The sequence below is a fragment of the Polypterus senegalus genome, chromosome 7 (assembly GCF_016835505.1).
Source record: "Polypterus senegalus isolate Bchr_013 chromosome 7, ASM1683550v1, whole genome shotgun sequence".
Taxonomy (NCBI): domain Eukaryota; kingdom Metazoa; phylum Chordata; class Cladistia; order Polypteriformes; family Polypteridae; genus Polypterus; species Polypterus senegalus.
The window spans coordinates 136,013,348-136,040,512 of NC_053160.1; the positions used below are offsets into that span (position 1 = coordinate 136,013,348).

The 27,165-nt window shown below is 34.3% G+C and overlaps 1 protein-coding gene across 9 annotated transcripts in view; it reads right to left on the minus strand.

The window, feature by feature from the left end:
• The window catches only part of mef2cb (myocyte enhancer factor 2cb), a 189,316-nt gene that overhangs the window by 127,404 nt on the left and 34,747 nt on the right, over positions 1–27,165 (minus strand). For 5 of the 9 annotated variants that reach the window (XM_039759324.1, XM_039759322.1, XM_039759317.1 and 2 more), the window contains exon 2: positions 9,243–9,382. The exons of 1 other annotated variant lie outside the window; for it this stretch is intronic. The gene's annotated coding sequence lies outside the window, so the exon portion shown is untranslated. Of the gene's footprint in view, positions 1–7,303; positions 7,738–9,242; positions 9,383–9,636; positions 9,659–21,798; positions 21,846–27,165 lie in introns of those variants that run through there. 3 more of the 9 variants (XM_039759318.1, XM_039759319.1, XM_039759320.1) reach the window with 3 other exon arrangements.

The window sequence follows — 27,165 nt, forward strand, 5'->3', positions numbered from 1 at the left end:
AACGAAACCCTGTTTGTGACAGCAGAGCAGATTGCGTGCATCTGCTGGGAATGGGGCAGATGACAGTGGAAAAACACCACTTGTGCACCTTGGCATCTAATTTATATATCTTATACAAAGTATCAAAGAACAAAAAGAAAGAATTTGGTACAAAGAAAAAGACATCCTTATGGTCTGACTTGTGAATTTGTGAAGGCTATAATTACAATGAATGTGACCATGCTTCAAGGAAGAGGAGCAAAGAGTTTTGCTTATATGTACATTAATGTTTTTGATATTTATGATTCAAACAGATACTGTAGCATCTTGAGAAATGATAAACACACTGTTAATTAACATATTAAATTTCTAATAATTTACTTATTTCTAAAAGAAATGTTTTTCTATTTCAGAATTAGTAAGTATATATTTTCTATTATTAACCATTTATATTGTAAAATGTGATTCACAGTAACCTTAAATCATTCTCAACATTATGTTATTTCAAAAAGTAAATACTTCACTGTGTTACCACAATTGAATAAAGCAATACTGTACATACAACATAAATTTTGCCTTGAAGTTATCATTTACTTTTACAAAACAACATAAAGATTCCAAGCACTTGTATACCACTCTTAAAATATCTTACAAATAGAGATGCATATTTGAATATGGGGTTGATTTACATATTCAAAGAACTACATATTATGTTATAAGGACACCAATCACAGCTTGTCATCGACACAAAAAGTATTCTAGAAACTCCCATGTAAACAACAAAATATTTAGCATTCACATAAAGAATATGTACTTAGTCTCTTTTACCCATTTTCCTCCTCACTTACTTATTCATAACTTAAGCTTGAGGAGGCGGAGACTGATACCAATGAAAAAAGACCAAGGCCAGACCTCATTTCATATGGGACACCCCACACTTGCACAGCAAAGGGTGCAAAGCATCATCAACTTACTTGACAGCACATTCCTGAAGGAAATTTCAACACATGAAAAAGATCAAAGCATGGAAGCTCCACTCCCTGATTCTTACTTTTATACGCAATAGTGCCATTGTGAGGTCGGTCAGTACAATAAAAAAATAATATAGTAAATTTAAGTAAGCAAAGAAATTTTCCAAAGACTTTACCACATGCCTATTAAATGAAAAACTGGTATTTGATTTCCTTAATTAATAATGTCTATTTTACACTTCAACTTGCTTTCTAATTTTTACCAAATATAGTTAGAATTCACCTCCTACGAAAAACTCACCGAGACCGAAAGGGCCATCCTACAACTGTGGCAAGTAAACTTAGTTTTTGCTGTTACATTAATTTGCAAAAGTCAACATTTTTAAAATGCTGATAAAGTGGACAATTGTAAATACACTGAGAAAATAACACCATATTGTCAGTTCTCTTACAGGTTTACTAGTTTTAAAAGAACTTTGCCTACGTACTTTTTTCATGGTGCGTAGTCTGTGAAGCACACATAGTCTAGCTTTATAAGTCAAAAAATATATACTGCAGTGGCACTAAACCACATCAGTATGAAATATTTCCTAGAACAGACTAATACAAGCATACATAACAAGTAGACCTGAACTTTTTCATTTGAAAAAAGGTTTCAGCTGATAGATGCAAAAGGCCAAGGTTTTAGAAAATCTAACTTGCTTGTCTGAAACGTCACAATAAAAAATTAGCATATTGCAGCTATGGTATTTACAACACAAATATTACTTATTCCACTATTGGTTGCATGGTTATACTATTGTGCAAAACTGTGAAAATTTACTTCACACATTTATTTCAGTGTAGTACTTATTTAGTGAGGTTGAACAACAAAAGTATGAATGGTGAATCAAAACTTGACATGGCTAGTTGCCTCACTTCTAAAACACTCAAGCACATGTAGCAAAGCAGTCTATAATCTACCTTCTGTTGTATAAATTCAAAGAACATTGTTGTTGGTATTATTTTAAATTATAAGTATTCATAAAGAAATGGCTTTAAGCATTATAGACTCCTTGTTAACAGCAAAAAGAGAAACACCTGCTAGTAAAGCTCTTTAAGTTTAACCAGTGGACTTCTCAATAACCTGTTTGCATCTTCTAAAACTCTTGGCATACACGGGCCTTTCATGTACAGTTGAGTGCAATAGAATATTATACAACCACAAGAACCAAAAAAAAAATAATTATCAGCTCACACTAGCAGCATTAAAAGATAAAAGCATCCAAGAACAAAGAGCAATAAACAAATAAATGGCACTCCTGTGGTAGAAAAGAGGGGTCCCAGAGCACTAGCACACTGTCACACAACTTCTAACCGACTGAGACTCTAAGCCAGCTACTGAAAATTTTCTGTTATTTGCATACTTGTTTAAGTCATATTTCTGAAATGTATATTCTTTCATTCTTTTCAAACTTGGATTTTTCCAAAGAGTTAAATGCCAAGATTTTCGTAATAAAAAATGCATTTATCATATTCTGATTATTGGGCAAAAAATCACAGTGCACGATTAAGTAAAGCATAAACAAATACTAATATATCAAAAATAACAAACAATATACTGTTCCATAGTGACATTAAAGAACTCTTCCCCTAAAGAATTCCAAAATTCTGCAATTAACTTTTTCTCTCTGAAACCAAGACAACTAATTCCATAATCTTGAAAATCTTTACCTTAACGGCCCTAAAAAACTCCATTTTGTTTAAGGAAAAAAATTAGGGTGCCAAAAATTGATCTTTAAAACAACTTTGTACAACAGACTAAATTTTATTTCACTTTCCAGTTTTAGTTCTTCATCTTGTTATCAAGCTGTACCATTCCTAAAATGTGACAGTAAGTGATTATTTGCCATATTGGTTTTAACTACACCTTCTGCTTTTAATATAAATGCCATCAATAAATAATATTTACTTTTTTTTTGTTGCTATGATGCCGTAAATGTCCTTCCTTACTCACTCTTCATTTCTCCTTTACTTGACAAAAATCTTTGTTTTTTTATACTTTATTAACTATAGATACTAACATATGTAGGGCAATTACTTTTCTGTTTTGATAAAATAATGAAACAATATGTTCAGTTATACTTGCATTAATTTCTGAGTGACATTAAGATCTAATGGCACAGATAATAAGTTTTGCAATCAAATATCTGGCAATGTCTTCAATCAAGTGATAATGCATATGTTTGTACAGTATATGATTTTGATAAATACAGAACTAATAACAAATGTTTTATGAAAAATGTAAAATAACAGTTTTACTGGAGAATCATTTACAAATATATATAAAATTAACATTCATTACTATAAATGATATGTAGCTAAAGCAATACCTGCAACCTTTTCTTTTAAATTCACATAAAACGCTCCATACTAATACTAAGTCCTACTGTTTTTAATTAAAGTGATTTGTTGTTCTGGTCAATAACAACCAAGAACTATGTACTGTGGACAGTGTTACACATACGCACTACCACACATAAAGCACAAAATATATACCGGAGCCTCGAAACCTTGTGTTAAGTATTCTTTAAAGATGTATTTGGTTTCTCTTTTCCTTAATGAGCAAGACCCCACTCAGTGATGTTATATACACTTAACTGTAAAAGACACCTTATTCTGTTATTTATACACCAAAAAAAATACAATACTGAACTTACACCACACCAGCTAAAGAAAGAAGAGACATTTTCACTACCAGAACATATTGACTGCAATTTATCATGAAATTGTCAAAATATTTTCTGTAATATCTTATCTGAACTTCAATCATTGTGAAAATATTAAAAAAATACATAATTAGTCTATCAATCAATTTCAGACCATATAATAGTGTATTTTATATACACAGCAGCAAATATTTTGCCTTAAACTTGATTGTTAACAACAATAATTTAGTCATTTATCGACTGACAATGAGAGATTTATAAGCACAAAATGTTTTTTTTTAAATAGAACCTTCCATAAAGAATCACGTGCTAAAGCACTTTATGTAGGCACTAAAAAGGAACGACACATATAATAGATAACATTCTTCACATAATTAAAATATATATGTATGCCTAATAAAGTACTTGTCATTAAATCCACCGCATTTGAAATTATTTTACATAAAGGTTATAAAGGCTTGGTAATTCAGATGTCAAAGAATTACATAATAAATAGCCGAAAGCAAACTCTGTCGTGCTATGCCATGGCAATCAGCTGTCGCCACTGACCAATCACAGTCACATAGAATCATTAATCCTTCTTTTGTAAGGCACCTAAGACTCTGTGGTCACTGTTAGTTTTTGTGAACTGCATGTGAAGGCCAGACTGATTTCCTAAAGATGACAGGTCACTGTGAACAAAACGAACTGAACTGCTGTCACTGTGAATCTGAGATTAAAGTACTACACTAAAGACACCAGTCTAATCATTTGTCCACATGCAGCAAATTTACTTCAGATCTAAGCTGATTACTGTTAATCCATCAGGAGCAACAGGCAACTGCTAACCAAGACGGTGTCATACAAAAAGGAACGGTAGGTAAAAGATGAAAAATTACTTGGGTATTTTTTATAGTCTATGAACTCCAAAAATTATATACTGCATTTTTACACAGTGCATAACAACATAAGACAAATATAATGTAAAAAAAAACAACATAAATAAACTGAGTGAGTAAAACAAATACAATATACTCCTACACTTGCTCAGTGTCTACACAATTGTATTATTTCTTTTCACCAGATATCAAATAACTAACTAAAGTCACATTAACTGTAGTTTGGTCTTTGTCAAAGCTCATGGGTCTCTATCTTAACAACAGTGATAATCTTATATAGAACCCTGCTGTTTTGTTTTTCACGTTACATAGTGTTGCCTGGAAATGTGTTGGCTTTAAGTAATTTTGAAATATGCCATGCTTATATATAACTTAATTTTACTGCCCATATTTAATATTAGTTTATGCTATGCAAATTGATCAACTCTCATAAAAAAGTTTCTGTATAAAAGAAAAACCAGCCACGTGACCAGAAAAAATTTGCAAAAATAAATTGATTTATATTTTTTTAGGCCATTGTAGTACTTTCTCAAATAAGTTTATTATATCATCATTTCCGATTACATTACAATTGTAACATAGACCCTTTTTCTTTGTAATGCACTAATAAAAGTCTGTAAAAGTTTTTTTCTTCAGTAAGGACGGTGATTTATTTCAGACATGATCACAACGATGTATGTAAAATCCCGTGTGATACAATGATTACATTTGTTAAGAACGTTTCAAGTAATTGGTAAGCAATGTTATATTTATGGGGCACTAGCTGAATTTTAAATGATCAAGAAATGTAACATGGGCGTATATGTGGTATAGCCACAACTAACAAATGAACACTGGGTGAAAGTACACTATTTTTAACTTTACTCTGGCTTTAATGCGTTATTTCAATGGAAGCCTGACAAAAAGAAGCATCTCCAAATAGAGCTTTCAATTCTAAATTAAATGTACTGTGTGAGTCTAACAATTCAGATAACCGTTAAAAGATACAATGGTTTTAGAAAATGAATAGTAAAGTCATATGTGGCTGGATATCTTAAGAGTGATGTAAAAAGTGCAATCTTTAAAACATGTTATAAATATATTGAAAAGCTAATGTGAGTTCACAGGTGGCAATATTTTCATATCAGTGTCAGACCTCTTGGGATTACTGTTATTATACTGCATAATCAACTTACTATGCAGGCACAATAACCCAAAACGCAGAGCAAGAAAAAAACAAAACTAGTCACTTTTCTGCCTGACATAACTAAAAAAGCTAACTCCTCTATGTCTGTGTAATGTAACTAAATAAAAAGGCAACTTTGGTTATTGCAATTACCATAATTATATGTCTTGTTGAGTTTAAGATGTTAAAAAACCAAGTTTGCACAGATATATTTATACAGAATAAGAAAAATATTCTACTGCTTGTTTGTTCAAGATCTTCTAGAGCCCTGTGTAAGCATAACAATATTAGAAGTATGATCACCTGTTATTAAAAAAAAAGTCGAATTAAAAAGTTAAAGCAGATACATAACCTCTACCCTTGCTGACAAAATAAGTGTATGTAAGATAATAAGTACATGTAAAAAATATTATGTTCAAAGATGTGGAACCATTAACAAAAACTGCAAACAATGTTATTTAAAGAAACACATGATCATTATATTTTAAGTAAGTGAATGGAGGAATAGGCTAAACATGATCCACATAATATTTGGCCAGACAAAAAGTACTACAAATTACAGTGAAGAAAGTGGAAACACAAATAATGCCAAACCCAGGGGCTGATTTTTCAGCTTAATTGCATTCCGATTCACTTAGCTCTATCAAACTTTTAGGGTTTGTAAGATCTTCATAAGGAACAGCTTGACATAATAAAATACTGTGCTGATTGATCTCAAATAAGCAATAATGAAACATTAGCCTTCAAATATGAGGCTTTATATAATATACATAAGGCTTCAAATAAAATGTGCGATACTGGTGTGTTTATAACTGATCCAGTAGACATGTGTGTGAAAAATTTGAGATATATATATATATATATATATATATAATGTATATTTATACACATATATACAGTATGCATGCATGTGTGTGTACACATACAGCGTTTGTTATATATATATATATATATATATATATCCACACAAGACGAATGTGACATATGTATATAGCGCATTACCCTCACACATGCATATAAATGATTAGATGCCTTGTTAGTTATATATTAACTTCCCTTGTGCTGTCTATATACAGTGTGGAAAATCATCAAACTGGATAAAAAGTTACAAAATTTTAAAGACTATAGAGTTCGAACCCGAGAATCCTGTTTCTAAAATGAAACGTACACTTTGTGTGTAGAAGTACAGAAAAAGTGAAGCTGGTTGCGACGGTTGTACAGACCGCATGACAGTCCTTGAATGCTCCCCAAACGGGTAAAAATGCTCACTGGCTTCCACTTCAGTCCAGCCCATTGCTGTATACAGTACTTGGTCTAGATTTGTATATTCATTCATCAGAAATTATATCCCTTTCCTGCACACTAGATTTTAATGTTGTTGCGAAACTGTGAGATTCAGTAACAAAAAAGCGGTTGCTCATATCATGCTTTAAAAAGCCGGCTATAATTATACAACACTTAGCCTGCGATGCCTAATGACATAACGCAGATGCAATGCAAAAACCATTTGGTCTAAGCACGTTAGTGGTGTAGATTTACAATCATCGCTACACAGCTTATTAATAACAGCGCGCTGAGCACGGCTTCAGTTGTGCTACTTACTTTATAGTGCATGAAACCGGTCCGTTAAATAAGTGTTGCCAGACAAAAAGACAGTCGTAGGCTCCTCCACCTGGTACAAAAATCATGAAAACCTTTTTTTTTCTCTCCTTTCTTTCTTCAAATATGAAAGTGTCTTGCAAAACTCTTTAAAATCCACAGAACTGAAGGAAAAGAAACTCGATCGGGCAAACGTGGAGCGAAATGAGAGTATGTGCAAGAAAGACAGAAAGGAAGAAAGAAAGACAGACAGAAAGAACGAAAGAAAGTGCCTCTGAAATTGGGTTAACAAAAGTAGCCGATCGCTCGTCTGGCATGAAATGCTGAGGAAATGACAGTGTCTTAAGGAAAAGAGGGGGGAGTAAAGTATCAGCCTCCGCCCCCCCTCCGCAGAAAGCTTCGGGAAGAAGGAAGCAAAAGGCAAAAGACGCACCAGGCAAAGAACCGCCTGATTTGATGAGGTCTGGTGTGGCTCTTCTCTCCCACAATCCCAACCGAGTCTCTCCCTCCGGCTCTTCCAGTGCGAGAGGAATAATCAGTTTCACTCTTGACTAAAGGGGCGGGATTTCATTTCCAGACTATTGTATTTCGATAATGCGACTAATGCCTGTCATTTTTTTCCTCTTAAAAAGATCGATAAATGCATCCAAGATTGTGGCACTGCACGCAGATCACTGATGCCAGCTTCCCAAAACGATGTAAATTGCTATTTACAAACTTTAATCACAAATCTCAAGTTATGTGTCTGCACTGTATTGGCAAGCCCCTTGAAATACTTATTAACAAGGTTAATGAGCCTGGTGATGCCCCACTGTATGACTTTTTTTCAGCGTCAGGCAGAATATTATAACAGCTCACAATTCATAGAGTAACGAAGTTATTTTTATTTATTTGAAATCCAGCTTCAGTGTTTCAACTGAATGATACCTGTTCGATTTTTTTATCCCGTTCAAACTAAATGTTTAAGACAACGGCTCGATGTAAAATTTTGATTTTCAAAAGTTTATTTTAGTTTCTGTATACAAGCAGTGATCCCGAATTCAACAATTCATGTGTGGATAAGTTATATAATATTAAACATCTGTTCTTGAATGCCTTCAGACAATAAATGCACCATTCTTAATTTCCCGATTATGTTCAAAAATTCGTCCGTCCATTTTCGAAGCCTCTCAATCCAGTTCAACGTTGCGGAGGACGGTCCATGTCCTAGCTTCTTGGGTGGTAAGGCAGAAGCTAATTTAGAAGGGGGTCCGGTTCTACAAAAGGTCACATTCAGGAACACAAGGCCAATTGAGGGACGTTGGTTAACCTAACATGCATACATGTGGAAAGTGAGTTAAAACTGAAGTATATTTGAAATTTTCACTTTAAAATGTATCTATGCACTTATGTATGTATTTGTTTATTGAGAAAATCAGCTATTTGGGACTGGCATTTGTAACAGTAGTTCTACAAATGAGAACATCTGCGCGCTTTATAGGGCCTCAAAATAAAGAAAAAATGTTTACTTTTTTCCATGGATCTTAGTTTATAAAAGTAGGACCTGCATGCACAATTTCGCAATTAGATAGATAGATAGATTTTATCATTTTCATACATGCTCATTTATTGTTATGTACTGTATGTCATTTTGTAATATTTAATTAAACTGTGTAGAAACAGTGGAGATCTTGAGTTCCATCTTTCGTGGCCTTACAAGGTTTTAAGCATATTCCGGAAAAATGAATGGCGGAATATGCAATTTATAACCCGCAACGAATTGCAATAAGCTGGTACACTGTGGAACTCCTGAGAATTAATCAGGGTCTGTTGGCCCATACTCCTGATACATGAACTGCTTTACAAAATCACACGTCACTGTTCTGCGTTAACTTTACAAAAGAAACACTATTTTTAAACATATGCAACGTGAAGAATGACATTTTAAAGACTCTTCGCTCACCCCTTCCCCTCCGCCTTCTCGTCGTCCTGTATGCAAGCCTCTTTCACTCTTTCAACTTAACAGACTTCTCTTTCGGAGTTTCAGACTGATGTATGTATCATTTGCGGGCACTGAGTAGGTTCCGGTCCTTCTTGTGGCACCTGGCAGGAATAGGACAAAATTGGTAATGATGATGATGATAATGATGATGACAGACACACAGGCAGGCAGGCAGGTAAGCAGACAGACAGATAGATAGATTACTAAACTGTAAACAAACATCTAAAAGAAAGAAAGAAAGAAAGAAAGAAAGAAAGAAAGAAAGAAAGAAAGAAAGAAACGACGGTTTCATGTAGCTATGCTGTCGTATTATTTGCAACCATTAGCGACAACTAACTGCATAAGCACTTCTCACCACGCCTGGCTTTTATCTCACTGAGGAGGTTAAGCATCTGCTGTGTGCTACGGGGCTTGCTTGAATCGAGACTGAACAGAAAATGCTCTCGGTGCATAAGCAGCGCCGTTTACAACCCACAACAAGGTCCTGATGCTGTCAATGATGAGAAATGCAAGTGCAAGCTGATAAACCTCTTTGCGCTCAATCGCTCTTCTGTCGTGTACACCTTGCAGCCCCCGTAGGACTAGTGCGTGCGCGTGGTCATGTACAGGTAGTGAGCACTGCGAGGTGCGAGCGCCAGAGCACGTGGAGTGAGTAGCACGAAAAAAAGTTGACATTACACTGGACTTTGCCAGTACACATTTATCAGCTAAACTACTACAATTCTAACAATTCGGCTGTCCTTTTTGTCGAAAAAAACATCACCAAGACTACTGGTAATAATATCTAAATGTCACACTGCATGATGCGCTTAACGAACCTTGGAAACTACGAGTGTGTGATTTGCATGACATTCATATAAATGACGAGGAACTTTTACCCCATTTAAAATTATTTGTTTTAATGGTGTTACATATTCAAAGGGGCAATAACAAAACAAAATAATCCGGGCTACAATAGATAGAGAGAGAGAGAGAATGCGAAACAGAAAGAGAGAGCGCAGGTAGCATTGGGAAATCAATTTACTTAAATCCCTTTATTGTTTGAAAGCGGCGAGACTCGCCTGTTTGTTCTTTAAAGAGTTAATCGAAGTTACAACAGGGCTACTCATTGAAAGGCAGTTTGTGTCTACGTAACAAAGGAACACTAAAATGTCCGCGTTCAGGTCTTTCTATAAGATATTTTGAGAAGTCCCGTTACAGTCTGTCGGAGAACAGCTTTCTTCGGCCGGTGGGTGTCAGAATAGAGGAGTAAAGAAGAAGAGACAGAGATGGTGAGGCTCAGTGGCATTATGGCGCTGGCATACCAATTGTCACGCATCTTCCTGGAAACCTCGGCTCCGCCTTGTCGACGAAGATACAGAAAGCCGTATCCCTCCGCTTTAGGGTGCTCGCTAACGGTCTTCTCTTCAGAAATGATAACTGTAATACACTCGTTGTGTTTGTCCTGGTAAGTAAACACCGTTAAAATGAATTTCATCCACATCTGAATTGCTTTTTTTCTTTTTAATTATTTCCTTTGTTATAACATGTCACTTGATTCCAAAGCTGTCGTGATTACAATCACTTAGTTCATAGATAATAATATTCATTTGAAGAGGATACAGATGTTAATTAGCTTAAAGGTATCCCCACTGCCAGACTCAGCTTCGGAAAGTGTAAATGCAGATTCGGGTAAACTAGCACTTATTTGACTGGTCTTCGATTAGTAACTGGAAACTGCGAGGCATTAATTATGTATATGCACTAAAAGTTCATAAAAGTATACATAAAAATTAAAGCAGTCAAGCAAACAAGGCTAAATTATCCGTGTCAATAAGCATACGGCAATGATTCATTGTTTATCTTGAACGTTTTTTTTTTTTTTTTTTGTTAGCTGTCTTTCTCATTCTTTACTTTCTACATCAATGTGAAATGCTATTGGCTCGAATTATCAAGGGGTGGATCTCAATGTACGACACCCCATTCCTCTTTAACCCTCGAGAGGGCCCGGATTAGATGTGCTTGTTATATCCATCCTATTATAAAATCCATAAAGGCGCATTTACCAGAGAGAGTCACAAGATATTCGCTGTACTACACCGAAAAATACTCCTTGTGTAAGAGTGTGTGTGTGTGTATTTTACAGATAGACACTGTATTGTTACCGTTTATGTTTTCATACTACACCATGCAAATATTATAATGTTAAATATCCATAAACCTATCAATTGTTTAAAAATGTGAATAACAAATTAACAAGTGTTTTAATATATCCAGTACATTTACTGCCATGGATACACTAACATTTAAGTGCTGTTCTCTATAGTATACTCCAGTCCTTCAAAGCAAAACTTGTTTAAATAGTATTCCATCATGCATTTATTACCCATATTCTAGTGGAGAAAACTGGTAATTAAGTAATTGTGAACAGTAAAAAGACATTATGCATGTACTCAAAGCATACTTTTGTTTTGTATTTTAAAGTGCACTAGGAAGCTTTTTTTCCCAGAAACCTCTATTTTTCTAAAGGTAAGGGAATAAAGCATTCTCCAACATGCCATTCATTGGTTTTCCCACCGTGTTTGCCAAGAAAGCAAGATGAAGCCATATAACATTTTTACCTAACAAAATTTGCACTGCACAGATTTAAAAATTTCACTCAAACCAAAGTAGCTACTGTGATTTTGTTAACATACTTCGAACGTTGTGTTCAAGCATTCATTTTCTCACAATTTAAATTCAGAAAAGCAGACATTATGAATTTGCTTCTACATGTGAGAACAGAGCCTCTGGGAGTTTTCATCACCATCTGGGAGCAAGGTCTCACTTGGAGAGTTTTCATCAAGGCCAAGAGTTCTTTATGCACTGCATTTGCTGGATCCTGTCCCAAGTGAAAATACATCTTGATTAGAGTAATTTACTTTCTGGGACTTTTTGTTAAATGGAAGCTATATTTATTTTTAAGATTTGTTAGCTAATTTATCCTAATTTTTTAGTTGAATTCATCAGTTGGTGGTGGCATGTTGGTGCAGAGGTTAGCACAGTGCCTCAAAAATACAACCTCCTATGTTCAAATACAGTGCTTTGTCATTAACCGCATGTAGATTTTTATATTCTTCCTATATCTGAGTGGGATTTCCTTTTTGTACTTCAATTTACATCCCACCTCCCCTAGGATTAAGCTAATTAGTTCCATGTGAGTGAGTGTGTGTGTATGTGTGTGCATGCATGCATATGTGTGGTCCTTGCTGTGTAGTTACACCCGGTCTGAGGGTGGTACCTGTACTGCACCTGACGCTGTCAGGAGAGGTTGCTGCTCCTTGTCACCCTGGCATGGATTGAGCAGGTTTAAGAATGTTACTTTATTTATTTGTAGGCTATGCACCCTAGCACTTTTTTTTCCATATGGCATCTATATCTAGGCCTGTTAAAGTATAACCTTCAGATTTACAGGTTAATTTGTGCAACTTGTAGCCTGTTAAAATTATTAAAATAATGTTGGTCTTTTAAATGCTGTCCTCTAATTTAGAGTCACCAAGTGACCTTCCCCCTGATGGTGATGAGAATTCCAGAGTTTTCATACATAGAAGCAAATTTTTAATGTCTGCATTTCTGAATATATATTATTAGAACATCAAGGCTTTATCACAACACAGTGAAGAATGTTAAAAAAAAAAAAACATCGCCACTCAGATGTAGTTCACCTTGAGTATCCATTGCAGCATATTTGTTTATGTTAATCTATATTTAATATGTGTATGTTTTTCTCAAGCTCTTCTGTTCAACCATGCGATTCATGATGTGCCATGTGTGTCATGAAATTTACTTCTTGTAGCACAGAAGAACTACAGCATGTAAGAAAGGGCAGAGTAGACTGGTTGTTTTTTTTTAGAAGACTGTTTTCCTTTAAGAATATGTAATATCCTTCACATATTCTACAACTCTGTAATGGCAAAAAAGTTTGTCTAAACTGTGGTGTGCTGGGTTGGTAACATGACATCAAGAGAGGCCCAACAAGTAAACAAATAAATTAAACGGGCAGGCTCTGTTATGGGACACACTCTGGACTTACTGGAAGAAGCAGCGATGGAGAGAATTAAAATAAAACTGAGTGCCATTATGAACAATACTTCACATCCTCTCTTTGACACACTAACACCGAGGAATTTCAGCCAACAAATTATTCAGCAGACATAGAAACACTACTGGGGTGCATTTATAATAACAGCAAAACATTTCCATGATGCCTCTCTGTAACTGTAACTGGGAAGTCAGAAGATTTTTCTTTTTAGTTTTCTTTCTTTTTAGTCATTCTGTTGTGTGTTCAGACCATAATATATATTTATTAATGAGTATCTGTAAAAAGCCAAATTCTCCATCACTATTCCCTATCCCTATCTAGCTAGCTGTCTTATAAAGCTATGACAGTTCCTGCTTTGTCCTGGTCAGGTAGATAGACACCAATCGGTATACACAGTGTATATAGCAGAGAGAAAGATGGTGTATGTTGTCCATCGACAATTAACTATACTACTTGTTTGCTGTCCACTTTCATAAAGATTGCCGTTCAATCATCATTCAAGATGCTACTTTACAAAAACTAAAGAATATCTAATCCTTGGTAATAATTTGTAGAAAATAATAAAGACTTAACATGCCTATATGTGGCTAACTGTGGAAAATTAAGAGCAAAGGGAAAATCTGAATCTCTTGCACTGTACATTGTGTGCTTATCATCACCATTCTTCCTTTGGTCATTTTTTCCGGTCTAAATGCATTCTTTCAATGCCATATAAAAGAAGAAACTTTTAGCTGTTTACTTTGCACTAATCACTGATGGAAACCTCCTTTTTCCATAATTGTTTTTGTCATCCAGAAAATATTTTGTTTAATCCATACGTACAGTTCATAGAACATAATAAAGAAAAAGTTTCATTGTATCCAGAAGCAGATAGAATATTTATCTCAGTATTATAAAAAATAAGATTTCTTTTAATCACAGCCTACTTAAATTCATTTTAGAAAAAAAAATTAAAATAGCATAGTGACCACTACTTAAGGTGCAGCAATTTTTATAGATTGCAAATTTATTTTCATTTTTTCATTTATATATTTTACAACTGCTACTCCTATTGAATATGCTGTAATCAAGTTAGTTCTTTTGCACTGTCAGACTGTTTTGTGGGGCTCTGTTGCTGTTAACCTCCACTTCCTTATACAAAAATATATGATGGAAGCACAGAGAAAATCATGAAAAGGAGGACTGAGAAATGCAGATACCTTAAAGCCTACTCTGTTTTTTTTTCAGGAAGCAACTGGAATTACATCTTACAGGACACGCTCCAGATGGACAATAGGATTTTAAAGGGAGTTATCACCAAAACAAAGAGGTCAGAGAAAAGAGGAAACTTCCCCTGTAAGGCTATTCCATGGAGCAACTTATGTTAAAATATCCCAACTCTGCTTAGCTTGGAGAAGACAATCCCAATTATAGGAAATAGTGAACATACAGTAACTCAATGATTTATTTAAACTTTCTTATTAAGTACTTGAATTTTCTTTCCATTCTGGCAATAGGAGAGAGACCTTTTGCCCATTGAAGAAAAGAGAACTGTCTGTGAGCAATTAAGACAGCCAGCATGTCTAGAGTTAATGGTTCACTGCATAGTCTATGATCTTTGCTTTCTATGTGCTTCCTATTATAAGCCTCTATTTGGAAATAATGCTCAAGTTAAAAAAATGATTTATGTCATCATGCTTTTAAATATGAATTAAGTTGAATATTTCACAGTCTACTTTGCACCCCAAAGTGAATATAAGAGCATGAAACCACTAAAAAGTAATGATTGCTATGGTATGATATTTTAAGTGGCCACCAGTTTTCACGCCAATGTTAGACTTGTGAAAGTTTGGTTCTCACCATAACTTATGATTTATTGCCTCAAAAGGCTTATGTTTCATTTTTAACATTATGGCAAAAATTATCAAAATAAGCATGTGAAATTGGAAACTCTCAAACAGTTCTCACCAGGGAGTGTGCAGTGTAAGAAAAATTAAACTTTTACCCTGCACAAAGTAAATACACTGTTTTCTGTAGTACACATTTTTAATTCATGTTTACAAATACTATATCTTTTAAATTTTACATTCTGATCTGATTATTTAACACATATTTATGAGATATTTGTCAATGTTTTCAATTCCCTGAGTGAATTCCACACTGATACTTTCATATATCATTAATAATGCATGAACTTCTTTTCTTCAGGTTGAGTGGTCATCAACAATCCAGTTAGACAGAGTTGGACTGCTGAGTACAAATCTGATCTGTCAACTGGTGTGGCTATAGATTTGTTTGTCTCAAGGATCTTTAAGACCTATAGGTTATGTATTTCCTTCAATATCTGCAATACCAAGAATTTAGTGTTTTCGTCTTTTCTGCTGGTGATACAGAAGAAATTCTTAGTTATCGCATGTGATTTTACAGTTAGAACATTCTCAAATCCACTAACCCATCACTCTGAAATTCAAATTAATCTAATCTGCATGTTTTTGATTGTGTGGAATGAAAACCACTCACACACCGGTAGAATGTGAAAACTCCATTTGGGCAATGGACAACCACAAGATACAAATCCAGAATGCTGGATGGCAGCGCTATCCACCACATCAACCTATCTCATAATAGCAGATATTAAATTCTTATAATATTTGTAATATTTTACTTGGTGACTCTTAATTGTTTTTGAGCTAATTTGTAAATTGTGAAGTTTATTTGATTTCTTCTATTGTTCAGATAACCAGCCTGCATAAACAGTAAAAGTGATACTAAAACATTCTGAAAATGTATTTCATATGTTAATACCACATGGTGCTACCTGTCTTAAAAATTGCCAGAAACATGTACTTTTCCCAGAATTTATTGCTGATATGCACATTAAATATATAACCAGTAACAGTTTTTGTCAAGTCTTCTGCTTTAACTACATGATTCTGTAGTTTGTTCCAGAGTCCCACAACACTTTGTATAAAGAAGTGCTTCCTGGCTTCAGTTTGAAGTGCACTTCCCCTTAATTTCCACTGACGTCCTCAAGTATGTGATTCACTCTTAAGCTGAAAGAATGTTTCTAGATGTACTTTATCAATGCCTTTAAGGATTTAAAATACCTGGATTAGGTCCCCACACAGTCTCCTCTATGTGAGACTAATCAGTTGTAATTCTCTGGATCTGTCAGAATAGGACATGTCCTTAAGTCCTGGGATGCACTTGGCTGCTCTCCTCTGCACAGTGTCAAGTGCTGCTATGTTTTTCTTGTAGCATGGTAACCGGAACTGCACATAGTACAGTACTCCAGATGTGGTCATACTAGTGCATTATATAGTTGGAGCATAATGTCCCTTTAGTTAAATTCAACAGTTTTTATGATAAAACCTAATATTTTATATGCTCTTTTAACTGCTTCTGTGCATTTCTTAGTTGTTGAAAATGTTGTATCAACATATACCCCTAAATCCTTTTCAGAGGTTGCTTCCTTTATGACAGTGTCTCCCATCTTGTATTTCTAATTGATGTTCCTTTTGCCCACATGTAGCACTTTGTGTTTTTATACATTAAACTGCATATTCCATGTGTTCACCCAGTTCTGAAGGTTGTCCAGGCCTTTTGCTACCTCCTCAGTGTCTTGCATCTCTCCAGTTTTAATGTCATAAATCCATACTGGCTGCTATTTAGAATATTACTTTCATTTAGGTAATTTTCTTATTTATTTATTGTAGTTTCTATAATTTTGCATGGTACTAAAACTAATTGGTCTATAATTACTAGGATCCATTTTGTCTCCATTCTTGAAGGAGTGACATTTGCAACTTTCCTATCCTCAGATACTTTTCCTTTCTGAAGAGACAGCTGAAATATGCCTAATAAGGGTTTATAGATTACATATTTCATTACTTTCAGTGCACTTGGTTATATTCCACCAGGTCCAGGGGTTTTATTAGTCTTCCACGTATTGGGGACTTGAACCACATCTGATACTTCTGTTTTAAAATCTATGAACTCTCAGTTTGTTTTTACTTCTGCATGAGCTATTCCATTTGTTTCTTCCTTTTTACATACTTGTGTGAAATATTTATTCAGTTCATTTGCTATTTCCTTTTCATTTTGAATGATTTCTCAATTCGTGTCACCAAGAGTTTCTTAAATTCTCTTTTATCATCTTTTTATTTGAATAGTACAAAAAATAGCTTGTTGTTCGTTTTGGCTTCTCTAGCAATTTTTATTTTGGTTTCTCTTTTGACATATCAAGTGCTTTTTTGATCTCTTGATGTAGATTCTGGTCAGAAGTATTTGGCTTTTAGGTGGTTATATAGTTTAGAGATTTATTTTATCTGGCATCCTCCCAGTCAGGAGTTTTTGCTTTGACTCCAAGATCCAACAAAGCCACCTGATCTTAACATTTGTTTATTAAGCTGAACATTTACTTTCTAATTTTTACTGTCTAAAAAGACCTTTTATAAATGATTGTTCTTTTCTTTTTTATTTTATTTTATGTAACTGTATTGTTCTAGCGATTAATGTAAAGCATATTGGGCTACTTTCATGTATCAAAATGTGCAATATAAATAAACATTGAAAATCACATAGATCTAACCATTTTCTAAACCAAACCATTTTTTCAATGTTATTAAGAAAGAAAGAGACTATAAAATCCTTGACATTAAAATGCATAGAAAGAACAAAGTACAGAGAGTACAGAGAGTGTACAGATTTATACAATCATATTCTGGAACAAGACAATATCAAAAATGAGAATATTTTTTATTTTATCCGAGAGTTTCTATTATGAATGGAATTATCCCTACTGAAATAGCCTCATAATGTACTGTAGATACAGTAATCCCTCCTCGATCGCGGGGGTTGCGTTCCAGAAGTCCCCGCGATAGGTGAAAATCCGCGAAATAGAAACCATATGCTTGTATGGTTATTTTTAGATATTTTAAGCCCTTAGAAACTCTCCCACACTGTTTATAAATATTCTCCGCACAGTTATACAGTAAACCCTCGTTTATCGCGGTTAATCCGGTCCAGACAGATAAATGGATTTCCACGAAGTAGGATTCTTTATTTATAAATCTAATATTTTTGCAGTTAAGAGCATAGAAAACCTGTTTACAACCTTCTAAATACGTTTTTTAACATTATTAGAGCCCTCTAGACATGAAATAACACCCTTTAGTCAAAAGTTTAAACTGTGCTCTATGACAAGACAGAGATGGCAGTTCCGTCTCACAATTAAAAGAATGCAAACATAACTTCCTCTTCAAAGGAGTGCCATCAGGAGCAGAGAATGTCAGAGAAACAGAGAAAAGTAAACAATCAAAAATCAATAGGGCTGTTTAAGTAAACGAAGCACCGGCAATAAAGCGGCCTCAATGAAGGAATCAATGTGAAGGTAGTCTCAGCATTTTTTAGGGGAGTGTCCGTATCTATTAAGCAAACAGCCTCTGTGCAAACAGCCCCTCTGCTCACACCCCCTCCGTCAGGAGCAGAGAATGTCAGAAAGAGTGAGAGAGACAGAGAAAAGCAAACAATCAAAAATCAATACGGGCTGTTAGAGCTTTGAAGTGTGCGAAGCACTGCGCAGGAAGCATATCGTATATCGTTGAGGAGTTTTATTTAATACGTAATACGTGCTCTGATTGGGTAGCTTCTCAGCCATCCACCAATAGCGTCCCTTGTATGAAATCAACTGGGCAAACAAACTGAGGAAGCATGTACCATAAATTAAATGACTCATTGTCTGCAGAAATCCACGAACCAGTGAAAAATCCGTGATATTTATTTAGATATGCTTACATTTAATATCTGCAATGGAGTGAAGTCGCGAAAGTCGAAGCGCGATATAACGAGGGATCACTGTATACAGTACAGAAAGTTTTTGAGAAAATAAAAACAACAAAGTTGAAGTCACATTAGCCAAGCCACAACACAAGAGTTTCAAAGTGGCTCACTGGTTAGCAAGGCTATTTCAAAGGTTCAAATCCTGGCCTGGTTACTGTTTGAGAACATATCCTCAAGATTTACATGTAACATTAATTGGTAACTTTAAGCTAATGTATTATCAGTGTGTGCACAAGTGTGCCCAGGAATGGACTGGCACTTTATCTACAGTTGATTCAAGCTTGAGGAGGTTAAGAAATGATGACAGGGTTCAACAGTAAGACAGAAATAATTTGTTACTATAAATGTAAATGAATTATTTTGAGATTTAATTGAAGAAAAAAGCTACACATTTCACATACTAAACAATATTCAAATAGTTGTATATTAAATTATTTTATTAAATTTACTATATAATGTAAACATGAATGGCAAATATCTTGTGCATTTAAAATTCCATAATTTGATAAATGGTCACCTGTCATCATAACTGCATTTAAAATTAATACCAAGTATTCTACCTGTTTAGATATTTATAATACAGTACAACTAATAATGATAGTACAATAAAGAGGAAATTCCACATTTTTGTATGTGAAATAGAGGACATGCCTATTTGGAAGGCAGCAATGCTTCCTCACAAAGTTTTCTTCCCAAATCTAAATCGGGATTATTAGGTAAGAATTCATACATTTTCATTAAAATGTGACATGAGAAACTAAAGCTACAGAGTAAACTCAGAGAAATATGGAATAGCTAGTAAGGTGCCGGGAAGATAGAGGTAACCACCATACCATTTCAGTGACCTAACAAAGAGTGAGGTTTATTATTACCAATATGGTAAAGAAAGCCTATTTGTGAAAGTTTCATATTTACTAGCCAGTAAGATGCACAATTTGAACAAAGTAGAAAATTACCATAGCATATGTTTGTGCAGGATTTTGCATTATGAATTTGAAAATATTCCTTTGTCAGGCATTGCTTGCTGTCTTAATTACATCTCATGTTATACTTCAAAATAATACAATGTTTTAACAATCATTATGCTGTCAGCTTCCCCAGAATCACTCTTTGTGGAAAAGAGACCTTTAGTCTTTCTGTCTGCTTGTCATATGGTGAGCACATTTGTACAGGTTTTGAATGGAATTCAGATGAAGTTTTTGAAAGTCACTACAAACGCTCCTCACATGACAATACAAAGAGACTGTCAGAGATGATAATGTTGTCAGATATTTGTCTTACTCTTGAGATTTTCGATATAGGTAAATATTCTCAAAATAGGAAAGTGTTCCATGAGTCTTTTGAGGTGTTGTTTACATTTTGTCCCCTAAGGTGTTTGTGTACAGCAGGTGTTAGCTTCAGTCATGTATCTGCCTTTGACTACATTCGACTTCTAAGAAATCTTGAAGGAGTTTTATGAGGCTTGTCTGCTTGGCAGGCTCTGGCAGAATATATCACTGCCACAACAGACAGTTTGTTTCTGCATGTTAACTTGCTTCATGAAAGTTGACACTTTTCAAAAAACTGAAATTTCTTTTGTCTTGTTTTAAGGAAGGCCAGAGTAAAATATTTTTGTTCCAGTCTTCTGAAATATGTGCCTCACAAATGCTTTAGGTTGCTGTTGTTTCCATATGTAGGTTGAGGAGATTTTTTCAATTCATATATTTCTAAAATATGAAGAATATCTTAAAATGCAATAGCTTTTTCCCTCATAAAAGACAATAGCATTAAACAATAATGATAAGTTTCCTGACTAATAAAGTCTTTCAGAATTTCCCAAACACGTATTTCCATGTATTCAGACTCTAAAACACTTAGAACAGTTAAGATTATTTTAGTCTCTGAAATTAATCTGAAATTTTATAAATAAATCCAGAAAATGTCTATCTATCTATCTATCTATCTATCTATCTATCTATCTATCTATCTATCTGTCTTTTTTGTTGGTATTTATAAACAATCAAACTGCTGTTCATCTGTATACGTCTTGAAATGTTGTGAATGTATGTGAAAAATACAGGATGTTTAAGGGAGATAGTGGTGGTGGTGAATTTATTTAGAATCTATATATGTATTTTTAACTCGTCTCTAATTGGAGAGAGGAACTTGTAGGTAGCAGACTGTATGGTGAAACCTTATAATTATTATGAGTTTACCAAGAGTAAAAAACATATATATACATAATATATATGTACAATTTGTGATACTTTTATGATACAAATAATTATTGTTTGCCAATTCTTTTGGTTGCTTAAGTTATCTATAGAAAAAAATCTATCTATCTATCTATCTATCTATCTATCTATCTATCTATCTATCTATCTATCTATCTATCTATCTATCTATCTATCCACAAATACTGAAATTCAACCCTTTTATCTTATTCTTCACTTTTATTTCCTTTATTCACAGGTTTATTGCATGTAAAGTAAAATACGGCAGCACTCACCAAAAAAATATTTACTGGATTTGTTATTTTTATGTTTATTTTAGTTAACATTTATTAATCAACTAAGTATGAAATTTCTATCATAGCAGTTCATTTGGGGAAACAATTTGATTAAAGCTTATAAACAAAAAACACATTATCATATTTACCATTTACTTTTTCTCTCTGAACTTCAGCAACTTTGTCTTCCAAAGACCTGTGAAAGGTTTTTTGCAATTACTCATGCATGATTTACAACTGAGAATTCTGTATTTCTGTTACACAATAAGGTGATAATGAAAGTAAGTCTGTGGAAATTTCACAGCTACTTCATCCCTTATGTTTTATACACTTACACTTTGACATCTGTTGACCTATCCAAGGTTATATCAAATGTTATTTGCTATCCTCTTTCTTAACTTTCTTTCTTGTTTTCATTGACAAATCAAAGAAAAAAAACATTTTCAAGCGTAATCGTTAATGCATAACGGTATTTTAAAAATAATTTGAAATTACTAATATACCAATAACAATCCAGTAAAAGGGAAACGAAAATTGTAAATAAATTATTCAAATACGACAAGTTTCTACACATTATTTAGTCATTTTGTTTTTCAAACTAATAAGGTAAAATATTTCCATCACTATGCTTCTGTTTCAAGTAGGGACATTAGATTATAAAATTATCAACCGTTTTAAGGAAAAAAGAAAAAAAAAACAATTCTGAGATAAAAAAATTTAAAAATCCATCCAGCCATCCATCCATTATCCAACCCGCTATATACTAACTACAGGGTCACGAGGGTCTGCTGGAGCCAATTCCAGCCAACACAGGGCACAAGGCAGGAAACAAACCCTGGGCAGGGCGCCAGCCCACTGCAAAAAATTAAAACAGATAAACAAAAATAAATTTCACATTAAGTTGTTTTGTGTTGATGTTTTAGACAGAACGACAGATGGGTGATGAAGGTTTACAATTCAAAAATGAAATGAGAGAATGAAAAGAAGGTAATAAATGCAAAAAGTAAAGAAAAACTATTTGATCAATAAAATAAGTGTAACTGAATAGAATTATTTGGACATAAAGTAAACTGCAATGCTTATTATTAATTGATAGTCAAATATTTGGAAGTTGGCCTGGATTGAGGTGGGACAACATACATGGCAACTACAGTCAGCTGGGCTGCCAGTGCATGTTGCCAGGTGTATGCAACAATCTGTCAATTTTTGAGTTTGGCAGACAGCATAGCACATTTTCACAAATGGTATCTATTGGCTATCAGTGGATTTACTGTGTTTAACAAAGAACACCTTTTTATATATACAGTACACATTGATGAGCCAAAACATTATGACAGCCTACCTAATATGCTGTTGCCCCTCCATGTGCCAGCAAAACAGCTCAGATCTGCTGAGGCCTGGTCCCCCCAAAACCTCTGAAGGTGTCCTGTGGTATGTGGTACCAGTACGTTAGCAGCAAAACTTCTAAATTCTGTAAGCTGTGGCTTCCATGGATCGGACTTATTGTTCCAGCACATGATAGAACATAAAAACCAGGCAACCTTTTTCCATTGATCCAAGTTCCAGTTTTAATGCTGGTGTGCCGATTGTAGACAGTTTTTCAGCAGTGGACATGGGTTAATATGAGCACTCTGACTGGCCAGCTATGCAATCCCATACACAGGAGGGTTTGAAGCCCTGGAACATTACTACTGTAACTATTATTAAATTATCTCCAACTTGTGTGACAGTTGCTTATCTTTTGTTTTGTACCAGATGGGCTAACATTTATTGACCTCTTGCATTGATGAGTCTTGGCTGCAGAACACTCTGTCAGTGGTTTGTGGTTGTCTACACTCTTAGATCACTGTCATTAGGTCCTCACCATGACTGACCATGAGCACACTACAAGCTTTGCTATTTCAGAAATGCTCTGACCCAGCCGTCTGGCTATAACAATAAGACCTTCATCAAAATCACTCATGTCTTCTTACCTCCCCATGTCTTCTGTGTATTTGTTATGAGATAGTCATTGTCTTTTGCTTCATATAGGAGTGTCATTATGTTTTGGTTCATCATTTGGCTCATTAATTCTAAGGAAACTTTTCATCCTATATCTTTATCTATAGTCATTAGGAAGGCTGATGCAGAGGTAATTTACTATATGGCAAAGGTATCATGCTTGGTATGTGTGGCAAATGATCATCTCATAGAAATCAATTTGAACCTAAGAAGAGTGTGTTCTATTTATGGCATATTACTTACATTATTAGCGCCATGACAAAAATTAAGATGCTAGAATGAATTGGTTGGTGGGTAACAGCTGATTTAGTTTTCTTTGTAAATCCTCTATATCTTTAATAAGTTAGCTTGACTTTTTAAAATATCCGCTCTGACATAGGCTATACAGGCATCCAGCAAAAATTATTCTTCTTATTACAAACATTCAAACTCATATTTTTTCTTTTAATTTTATAAAGCCTACATTCATCTACCTTCAAGCTGCATACAAATAAAAATCTGTTTAAACATTAGGTGCTGAGGTTAGTATAATGGCTGTACTTACAGGTCATAGCATTGTCTATAACAAAATTGTCTGCAAATACTGTATTAAAACAACTAAAGGATGCATGGTCTGCTGCTCATCTCCATATGTAATCCAAAGTACAGAGCTACAAGAAGGAAAATGACCAGCTCATATGGCAAAAAAGACAATAGTCCTGTCTCCTCAATGGCTGGACTATAAACCTCTTTAAGGATTACTTTCTTGTCATCAGTTATGCTTCAATGTAATATGATGTTCGTGCCACCAAGCCCCGATAACCAGAACTCAGGACTCTCATTTCAAATGTTATTGTAACCTTAATTATGTATCAGGCTGACACAGCCAGGTGAATAGATGTCTGTTTCTCATGTCCTGAGTCATTAACATTCAAAGTCTCATTTTAAAAGTACCACTTCCCTTAGATACCTATTTTTTAGAGATCCCAAGAGAAGTACTGAGGTATGTGAAATACATTTGCTTTTCTGAAAATGAAGGGCAAGACATTAAAATATGCTGTGCATTGAATTTTCATAAATTAGCTACTGTATAACCAGTCTTCAGCTCCAGTGAAGTGAATAATCAGTCCAGACCAAGGGGGCTCTCTTATTGCCACATAGAAATACAGCTGAAAGCAACTTAAAATGGCAGTGAGTCAAGTGTACAAAAGTGTGAAAAAGCTGGAAAATAAGTCAAGGAGTACAGTTGTCTATGGGTCCTTAGTAGGAAGAGAATATACACTATTTTTTTTTTATTTTTAAGTACGTATTTAGCATTGACAAGTTTGTCATTATATCACAATTTTTGTTTCAATAATTTGTTAATGATTCCATGATGGCTGTAGATTAATTTTAAATTGATGTCAAAGCTTTGTTTAATATAGCCAATTTAAAGCAAAGGCGTTTTTTATTTAAAAGTAATATATTTTCTATGTTGTTTATCGTGACTTATTTTTCTTTTTTATAATTGATGAAAATATTACATTTATACTTCTCATCCATTTGTAATAATATATGAATTCACATCCTTAAAGAATGTCAAGTTTATTAAGAGAATGATCATTTTATTATGAATATGAATGTTTTACAGTGACCCACAAGACTAAATACTAAACAAACACCAAGGTAATGTATTCAGTTCTAAAATAGTAGTTCATTATGACTATTACATGTGTTAAGCAACACTGAAAACAAGGCATTCTATGCATTATAGATGAACGACCATGAGCATTACATGGCATCTTTTGTTGACCGTATAATTGTTTAACTAATGTAATGGAAAGGTGATTTATGTCTGTGCTGCACAGTTGTATAGCTCCTTTTAAAATGGTTAGCTTTGTGCTAAATTAATGTATTTTGTTGTTTTGAAACTTAAAGACCATTCTTAAAAGATAAAAAGGTGTCCTATTAATCCTATTAACATTTTCTTTTACTAAATCCCTTCCGTCCATCTAATATTTAATCTGTTTAATCCACTTTAGTATTAGTGGAACCAGAGATTATACTAGCAGTACTATATACAGTACAAGGCAGGATCCAAAGCAATTTGCAATGTGTGTGTGTGGGAAGAAAACAGATTAATCTAGAAAATACTAACATACACCACACTGACTGGGCCAGCGTTTCAGTCTGCTGGAGTTGTTAAGCTGCAGCAATAATCACTGTGGCACTATGACAGCTTGTTCAATATGCAGCTCAACAATGAATATTTTATTTAACTTGTCAATGGTTATGAATACCAACAACATTACTGGTGTTTATAGTGTCACTATTCACGTTATCTGTCTAAGACAGGTAATAGAATAAAGTTGAAACTATTTGATATTTGAAATCTCTTTTCGATGACACGTAATAGCATACATTTTATAATAATTATGATTTGATATCTCTTGCCCTACGTGTACTTTCAGTGTTCCTCATACTCTATTTCTCAGTATTCACGTGTGTTTAAACCTCTCTTGAGTGTATTCACGTGAATCCTGCTTCTCAGGTGCTGTCATTTCAATTTCCTTTGTCACCTCCTGTCTGCTTTTTGACGACCACTATTACCTACTGTGAAAACATAATTTCTATTCTTGTAAATACTTTATCTCTTTAAGGTGACTCTCAGCGCCCTCCCTATGCCTTTTCTTGCCATTGTGTGTCTCAGTCTCTCTTGCCTGACACTTCCTGTCGATTGCTTTACCAATGCCAAACTGGCCAATCACAATGGCAATGACCATATTACATCAAGAAAAAAATGCCATTGCTAAAATATCAATTAGAAAAATTAACAATGAGAAATTCTCGTGCCTGCGGTGGGCTGGCGCCCTGCCTAGGGTTTGTTCCTGCCTTGTGTCCTGTGTTCGCTGGGATTGGCTCCAGCAGACCCCCGTGACACTGTAGTTAGGATATAGCAGGTTGGATAATGGATGGATGGATGGAAATTCTCATGCAAAAAAAAAGAAAAATTAAACAAATTAATTTCACATTTCAAACACCATGATTTATCCTATTAGTAATATAAAAATTGTCCTAAAAATTTTCGCATACCCTTTTAATGCTTCATTTAGAATTAACAGAAAATGTAAATGTTAAATGTACAGACTTCACGTATATATGTATAGCCATTTTACTATGGCTTCAAAGTACTGATGAAGTCATCCAAATCAATTTACTGATTGTAACTGGAATGTTTGCAGCTTTGCATTCAGTCCCAAATTGTAGTGAGAACAAAATTATTGGTGTCTAAGGATAATCAAAATGGTGTGCTTATTGGGTTCCATGAAGTTTAATTGCTGTCATATTATAAGGTTTGGGATGAAAGCTTTTTTTGTGATCAACTGTAGGAATGGAACATTGATCCCTCATGTTGAACCAGAAACCAAAAGACAGTCATTTTAGTGGTATCATCCTATTTCTGGAAGAAGTAGGTTAAGGTTACTTCTTCAGCAGAAAAAAACATGGAAACTGTGTTTTTTGGGGTACAAAAGTGATAATTTTGGTAGATACTCTAC